Consider the following 8,872-nt stretch of genomic DNA (forward strand, 5'->3'; position numbering starts at 1 on the left):
GCTGAACAACCTCAGCTCTCAGCCTGAATTCCCAGGAGAAGGGCTCCTGCAGACAGCTTCCTTGGAATCTCCATCCCAAGAGGAGCCCTTCCCTCCCCACATCTCTTGACTCCATCTTTGAAAAGGCAACTCCTGAGTCAGGAGAATGCAGGGCAAGGCTGGGGAGAAGTTAAGAGCTGAGGAACTGAGCCCCAGGACAGAGCCTGGAGCTCTTCAGGCTCTTTGGGCACTGGAAGAAGAGGAGGGAGGCAAAGGTGTAGGTAGGGCTTAAAGCAGCCAGGAACAAATCCCAGGCATGAGGTTGGGTCCCAAGGAATGGCAGAGCTCTGCTGGGGGCTGGGGAGCTGCCAGGGCTTTCCCCCAGCCTTGGAGACTCTGAGGAGCATCTCTGGGGGTGGGTTTGTGCTTCCATGCATGGCAGGGCCAGGGAGGGGTGGGCATGGTGCCCTTCACAGCAGCCCCTGTGCCCCAGGGAATGGGTATCAGTGTTCAGACACCTCTGGGCCACTGTCCTGATATTCCTCAGCCAGTCTGGGGGGATTGTTTTCCTACGAACCAGGAGATAGTGCAAAAGGCCTTTCTCCATCTCTAAATTGCTCCTCAACCTTAGCTAATCTTACAGATCAGGATCTTCCAGACCTCCCCTGCTTTCCCTTTCACCATCCAAGCCTCTGAGTAAGAGACCTGTGGGCTGGGTAAGGGCTGAGTTTAAGGGCGGGGGGGGGGAAATAAATAAATAAATAAATAAAAAGTGGGTTCTTTCCTTCAACTGGAACTCCTCTTGCCATGCTTTAGAGCTCAAAAAGCCATCCCAGGCCAAGCTGCATGAACAGGAGCTGCTGTTCCTGGAGAGGAGGGCTGGGTCTTGTGCCCAAGGAGTTTGTCTCTTGGCTCAGCACCCTGCTGCTGAAGGTTGCAGATGCAGGAGAGGGCACTGAGCAGGCTCAGCACCACTCTGAGGACCTTCAGGAGATGATGATGGCCAAGATTTGGGTTGGGATAGGGCTCCCAAGCCCCTGTACCCCAGCAGAGCATCACTCTAGGGCCCTGAGCTCTCTCTCTGTGTCAGGGGGGCCCAGCCATGGGCAATGTCCCTGTCACCAGGGTCTGGCTGTGCCATATCCTCTCCCCAGCCTTTCTGCCCCCACCTCTTTTATTTTCAAGCAGTCACCTGTGACCAGAAGAAATCACCCCATGGCTTCTGGCTGCAGGAGCAACCTGTACTTTGGCATTTATGGGCAGAGGAGATTTAACCCCAAGCTGGTCCAGGTGCCAGCACCTCTCCTTACAATCAGCACAGCTCAGCTTGCAATCATTTAATCCTTTAATTCAGCTTTGAGTGCTGAAGGTGGGAACAATCCCCCCCTGGTCACCAGGCAAGTGGGGGCTTTGTCTGAGCCACCATCTGTGTCCTCTGCCAGTTCCATGGGATACTGGATCCAGTTCCATTGTGCTGGACTGGGATGGCTGACTCAGGTCTGTTCCAACCATAACAATTCTGTGACTTGGCATCCAAAGTTGGCTTCTTGGGATTATGGAGACAGCCCAGATCTGACTGGGGCTAAAATAGAGCCAGATGGTCCCTTCTTATGGTCTCTTCTTGTGGTCCCTTCCTACTGTCCCTTCTTTTGGCTTCTGTCACAGGTGGAGACTCCAAGTGTCACTGCTAGAAATATTAAGCTACTGAATCAAAAGCTGAATGCACTGCTGGTTTCAAATGGTCCCCAGAGCAGCTCTTTGCTGCCTGGAGTCTGTGCCAGGATCCCTCAGGCAGGCAGGAAAGGAGACTTGGTACTTCCAGGCATCATTACACAAATTTGATGTCCTTGACTAGAGGCCAGCCTGGCCTTTTCGTGGGGATTTCCCACCCCCAGGGGGAATGCACAGGAGAAACAAATACCTTGTTTGCAGTAGGATCTCTATAAAGCCTTTCCTGATGTTTCTTCATGTTCTTTCTCCCTGGCATTTTTATAGAAGGCAGTGGTGACCTCAGCCTGGGGCTGTGGGACTCCTCCAGGAGCCAGAACTCAGTAGAAATGGTTGGATTGCTCCAAGCCCCATCCAGCCTGGCTTTGGTCACTGCCAGGGAGGGGGCAGGGATCACTCTACAGCTTTCCAGGGCAATCTGGCTCAGGGTCTCACCACCCTCGCAGCAAAGGGTTTCTGATACCTCCTCTAAATGACCCTTCTGCCAGTTTTCTCCCTCATCCCATCCCTCCAGGCCCTTGTCCCAAGTCCCTCCCCAGTTTTCCTGGAGCCCCTTCAGGCACTGGAAGGTGCTCTCAGGTCTCCCCATTGCAGCTTCTCTTTTCTCAGCCTGGCTCCAGGTTTGGGAGGTCAGGGAGGTGGCAGTGCCAGTGCCAGCAGTGGGTGCCACCAGCAGATGCAGGTGATGGGAGGAAGGTGCTGGTGATCCTTGGAGACTCCGGGGCAAACAGCATCAGGTGGAGGGAGGGGAGAGAGCAGCCCATCTCAGTTCAGGTCCTGCAAAGCCATGGGATACTCAGCCTGCTGCTCAGGCCTCCCTCTCCCCCAGTGACCAGGCTCCCCCAGAGGACTTTGTTTTCCTCTTTTCACTGCAATTCAGAGGTTGGTGGTGTGAAGCCACTTCTCCCCTTGCAGCACCCAGTGCCTGGGGTATAACCACCCCATGGCATCTCCAGAGCACAGCTGCCTTCCCCCATCTTATGCAACACTTACCCATGCACCTGAAGCAAGACGTTTTCCTCGTTCCTTCCTCCTCCCTGCAGCACTTTTCAGGAGCTGTTAGGGCCGTGCCACGCTTTAAGCTGGGATTTGCCACCATTTCTCTGAGCACTGTGGCACCTGCCTGGGCAGAGCAGGTGGGCAAAGGGCCAGTGGGTGATGCTGAGTGGGCTCAGGAAGAGATTTCTGGGTCCTTCTGAGCTCTGCACCCCAGTGCTGCCTCCCCAGGGGCAGCTGGATACGTGCCCTGGAGCCCCCACACCTATCCTGGGATTTCTGCTCCCTTATCCCTCCAGCTGGGAATGCTGAGAGGATTAAAGTGCCACAGGAATCTGAAAGCCCTCAGGAGGGGGGTTTGAAACCTGCCCAGCTTGGCCTTTTGCTTCCCCTCCTCCCCTCCTTCCAGAGCTCTTAGCAGTCCCAAGACTTTTTATTTTCCACGTTGCAAAACAGCAATTACTGGAAAGGATGAAAAGGGGGTTGAGAGCCAGGGGCCCTCGGTGGCTCCGAGCCTGTGCCAGCCCCAGGGAGCATGGGAGGAGCTCTTCCTCCTCGGGTTTCATCTTCAGAGATGTTGTTGAGAGCAGGGAACAAATTCCTCTGCTCTTTGGGAGGGAAATAAATGGTCAAGCATCAGGGGCATCAGCACTGGGAGGGATGGGATGGGATGGGATGGGATGGGATGGGATGGGATGGGATGGGATGGGATGGGACGGGACGGGATGTCCCCAGCCTGGGACCAATATTTATTTATTGGTGTCCCACCTGGCTGCTGACCTTCCAGGGACCTCAAGAGGCTACAGAAAAACTGGAGAGGGACTTTCAGAAATATCAGAAATTCTTTGGGGTGAGGGTGCTGAGCCCCAGGTTGCCCCCAGAAGCTGTGGCTGCCCCATCCCTGGCAGTGCTGAAGGTTGGATGGGGCTTGGAGCAGCCTGGGCTGGGGGAGGGGTCCCTGCCCGTGGCAGGATGAGCTTGAAGGTCCTCTCCAGTCCAAACCAGTTTGTGTTTCTGTTTGCCAGGCTCAGGACTGCAGAGCCGTCAGGTCTGTGCTTGCAAAGCTCAAGAGCAGAAGGAAAATTAATTTAACTAGAGTTCAAGAGGTCTCAAAGAAAGCCCTAAGCCTTGCTGTTATTCTGAAGCCTTATTTCCATTAATTCCCTTTAATTCTGAAGTGGCAGGGAATGCTGGCCAAGAGATTTTTTTTTTTTTTTTTTTTTTAATGGTTTCAAAACAACCACCATTAATCAGCGAGGAAATGCATTGGCTGGGAGAGTGTTTGAAGGGAAGGAAGGGAAGGTGGCTTCAACCAGGGCACAAGTAACAAGGTGTAGCTGTGGTGACAGTTTAAAAATTAGCTATTGTGAGGCTTCCCATACAGACAGAGGCTTGGTATTAATGATTACCAGGAATTAACTAACTGGAAAAGGGCTGAACAGCAAGTGGTGGAGTTCAGCTTGACCTAGTGATGAGCTGAACCTTTTCCCCTATTCATTTGATGCCTAAATCTCATTTCTGGCCAGAGCAGGCATCCACCAGCTGAACACAATGCTTGGACATGGGGTGGTGGCCGTGCCAGCCCAGCTGGGCTACCTCTGGAGGACATCAGGAGGTTCAGTACCAGCTCCTTGGGCCAGACCCAGCACAGGGCTCATGCTGTCAGTGCTCAGCCTTGACAAATCTCCCTTTCTTGGGGTCTCCTCTTGTTTTCTCCTTCTATGACCTTCCAGCTGCTCTCTGCCGGCCTCGGGGATGCCCCCTGCTTCTTGGGCAGCCAAAGGACCCAGCTGGGTGCTCCCTGAGGGTGCTGGGCTGGCTCTGCTGCTTGCTGGCCAACTCCACCATCACCTTGCCTCTCTCCCCACTGTGGTCCAGCCACATCCTCTGGGACAGCCCTTGTGGGGGGCACATCCCATAGAGCTGGATCCAGGCGTTCTGGGGACAGAGGAGTTGTGCAACTCCCTGGTGCATGCCCTGGCCTGAGAGCTGAGGCTCCTGCCAAAGCTGCTCTGGCCATGCAGGGCTGCTGGCACTCACCCTTTCTTTTCAGTGTTTACTGCTTTATTCCCACAGGTCCTTGGAAAACAGACAGGAAGGCAGGGGGAATGTTATCAGCCTCCAGCCCCTCTCCTTACCAGTGTGTCTTCAGCAGGAATGATCAGCTCACCCCATTTTTCTGCCTTCCCTTCCAAAATCCTTCAAAAAAAAAACCATCACAGCCCCCCCAAGGCTGCGCAGACTTGCTGGTAATCCCATTAAGCTTTGGTTTAATTAAGCCCACTTGAAGCCTTAATTAGAAAGAATGGCACTAATTGCACATCTGAGAGGGAGAGCGTTGGAGGGGGTGCTGGCCAGGGGAGCAGAAAGCTCTGCTGACCCCAGCCAGGGCCTTCCAAAGGACCTGGGGGTGTCTTGCTTGAGGTCTGGCAATCCTGTTTCCTCCCAGTTGGTGGCTGGTGGGGCCAGGGATGTCCCTGGAGGGGCTGGGGGCAGTGGCATTGCCCTGCAGAGCTGCTCTGCAAAGCAGGAAGGGCTGAGCCTCCATCTCTTCCCAAGCTAAAAATGCAAAGGTTTAGTGGCACGGTGGTGCAGGCAGCTCCAGACAAGAGGCTTCAGTCTGCAGCTGAGTTTGTTGCTCTGAGCCAGGAAGAGCTGCTTAAAATGGACAGAGAGCTCTTTGTTTGCTCTGGGCCACTCAGAAGTTAAGCAATACTTCAGAAGAAATGCTTAGAAGCAAATATTGGCTCAAACGACAGCAGCTCCCACTCTCCAGTGGCCAGTTCAGCTCATCCCAGGTAGAAAACACCAGATTGCAACACGGTCAAAAGCTGACACCAAGTATTTCTCCTGCCCAGCAGGGAAACTGGTTTGGGATGTTTCCTGAAAAAATAAACTGCCCGGGATGACTCCGGAGCCGGGAGCTCAGCCTCCAAAATGCTTCTCCAGGTCCAACGGGGTTGAAAGGATGTTGCTGGAGAGACTGCCACAGCTCTCCAGGGATCTGTCAGACCTTGGGAGCCATGGGGAAGGCCAAACTGGTCCCAGTGCACAGCCAGGGACAGAGGTGACACTCCCAGCTCCTGGCGAGCCCCGTGCTCCAGGGGATGAGGGATTCCTTCTGCAGGAGCATCAGGCAAGCAATGGGATTTCTCCCCATCCTTACCCTGCCCAGGTAAGGTAGCCCCACAGCTGACTTCTCCTTGCCCCTCCTGGGTACCTGAACATGGAATCACAGAGGGCTTTGGGTTGAGAAGGGTCTTTAAACACCATCTAGTCCATTGCCCCTGCCCCGGGCAGGGCCACCTCCCACCACACCAGTTTGCTCTGTGTCCAGCATGGCCTTGAACACTGCCAGGGATGGGGCAGCTTCTCTGGACACCCTGTGCCAGGTTCTCACCACCCTCACGCTTTCTTTTCCTTATCCAATTTAAATCTCCCTTCTTTCAGTTTGAAACTGTTCTGCTTCCTCCCCACCTGCTGGGACCAGAGCAGGACAAGACTCGAGCCCCACTTCTGCAGCTGACCACGCTGGCATCCTTGTGGTGGGCAGGATCCAGCCTTTTCCAAGCCACAAACTACAAATTCCCATTTCTAGAGGGAAAACCAAGCCAGCTCTACAGACAAGCTTAAAGCCCTGGTCGGTGAGTATTGCCCTCTGTCTTCAGCCCAGCCCCCCCTGAGCTTCAGCTGATTCATTTTGGGTTTTTTCCTTCCCCTTCCAGCCCTTCCCCTTCCATCTGTTCTCTCCCTTCCAGCCCTTCCCTTTCCATCCCTTCCCCTTCCATCCCTTCCCTTTCCAGCCCTTCCCCTTCCAGCCCTTCCCTTTCCAGCCCTTCCCCTTCCAGTCCTTCCCCTTTCAGCCCTTCCCTTTCCATCCCTTCCCCTTCCATCCCTTCCCCTTCCAGCCCTTCCCCTTCCAGCCCTTCCCTTTCAGCCCTTCCCTTTCCAGCCCTTCCCCTTCCATCTGTTCTCTCCCTTCCAGCCCTTCCCCTTCCAGCCCTTCCCCTTCCAGCCCTTCCCCTTCCAGCCCTTCCCCTTCCAGCCCTTCCCCTTCCAGCCCTTCCCCTTCCAGCCCTTCCCTTTCCAGCCCTTCCCCTTCCATCCCTTCCCCTTCCAGCCCTTCCCCTTCCAGCCCTTCCCCTTCCAGCCCTTCCCCTTCCAGCCCTTCCCCTTCCAGCCCTTCCCTTTCCATCCCTTCCCCTTCCAGCCCTTCCCCTTCCAGCCCTTCCCCTTCCAGCCCTTCCCCTTCCAGCCCTTCCCCTTCCAGCCCTTCCCCTTCCAGCCCTTCCCTTTCCAGCCCTTCCCCTTCCATCCCTTCCCCTTCCAGCCCTTCCCCTTCCAGCCCTTCCCCTTCCAGCCCTTCCCCTTCCAGCCCTTCCCCTTCCAGCCCTTCCCTTTCCATCCCTTCCCCTTCCAGCCCTTCCCCTTCCAGCCCTTCCCCTTCCAGCCCTTCCCCTTCCAGCCCTTCCCCTTCCATCCCTTCCCCTTCCAGCCCTTCCCCTTCCAGCCCTTCCCTTTCCATCCCTTCCCCTTCCAGCCCTTCCCCTTCCAGCCCTTCCCCTTCCAGCCCTTCCCCTTCCAGCCCTTCCCTTTCCAGCCCTTCCCCTTCCAGCCCTTCCCTTTCCAGCCCTTCCCTTTCCAGCCTTTCCCTTTCCAGCCTTTCCCTTTCCAGCCCTTCCCTTTCCAGCCCTTCCCTTTCCAGCCCTTCTCTCCCTGATATCCCAAGGGAAACTGAGTCTCCCTCACCCAACCACCAGCCCGGTGACCCTGGGGACAGCAGCGTTTGCTCCCCAGGTCCCCACTGCTGGCTGGGAGCACCCCAACAGAAATGACTGCTGCAAAGGGTGGGTGAGGATGCCCGTGCTGGAGCTGAACCTTGCCCCCAGCTTTCCCTCTCCCCCATTAATATTTTGCCCACACTCCCACCCCAGCAGAGCTCAGCTCCAGCCTCTGCTGGGCCGTGTTGGCTCCGGGACGGTCTGAGCCTCGGAGCAGGGAGCAGCCAGCCCTGTGATAAAGCTCAGCCCTCTCCCAGCCTCTCCTGCCAGCTCTAAATTTATCCCAGTCCAGTTACGACCTAAATAAAGCAGCCTTTATTTAGGAGACAACAATTTAGGAGGCAGCCTCGTCTCAACCACAAGCCCTGGCGTGGTTTGCAGCCCCAGCAGGGCTGTGGTGATGAGCAGGTGGTGTGGTGATTCTGCCTTCAGGTTTCCTTTGGGTGAGGCCAAGCCTCGTTTTCTCCTCGGGGTTCTGCATCAGCAATGGCCCACGCTTGGCCAGAGGGTGTGTTAATTTCTGTTGCTTCATCGTTTCTGTAATTTTGAGCAGCTTCCTCTTTCTGAAAGCAGAGCAGTTGGGATCCGCAGGGTTGCGACAGGATGAGCTGGTGATGGGTGAGGAGAATTCAGCTCGTTCCGTGGAAATGGAGGCTACAGATGGCTTGGTGCTTTCTGGATAACAGGGACAAAGTCTGAGAGGCACTGGTTTAGCTCTGCTCTTTCTGGTGCAGCTGCTCCTGCTCACATGAGCCAGACCAGTGACCTCTTCCCTTGCAAGGCAGCAAGAATTCCCATCTTTAGGAAGAACTGGCCCTTCTTGCATGGCCATTTGGGCATGGGAGGAGCTCTCTTTTTGCCCCCTGCCACGCTGAGGTGTGGGTCTAACCAGAACCTGTAGAAGCACACGTGTGTGTTTACTGGGAGAGAGGGCCCAGTGTGCATTTTCAAACACAAAATTTGGAGGGGCTGATGGGCATCTGGGGGAAGAAGTTGGTTGCACCAACAGGTTTGTCCCTCCTGGACTCCAAGGCCACCCAGAATACTTTGTCTTTTCCATCCAAGGCTTCCCTTGGTGTTATGTGCTCCTAAGAAAGGAGCATCTTGGAGGCCTGTGGGTCAGAACAGGGTCTGTCTGGTCGAGTTCTGGTGGCCTAGGGGACACGTCCCCAGTCTGCTGTGCTTCTGCCACTGGGTACCTCCAAGGAAAGCTGTGTGCTGGAAGAGTTTCTCCTCCCCAAGCTGCTCTGCAAAGCTGCTGAAGGAGCAGCCATGGGACAGGCAGACAGCAGGAGGTGAATGGAAATCCATCCTGGAGAAAAGCAGGATTTGCTGGCATCACGAGGAGGTAGAGAAGCTGCTCTGGGTGTGGCTGGTGACTCTTTGGA

Source organism: Heliangelus exortis, chromosome 9, assembly GCF_036169615.1.
Source record: "Heliangelus exortis chromosome 9, bHelExo1.hap1, whole genome shotgun sequence".
Classification (NCBI taxonomy): domain Eukaryota; kingdom Metazoa; phylum Chordata; class Aves; order Apodiformes; family Trochilidae; genus Heliangelus; species Heliangelus exortis.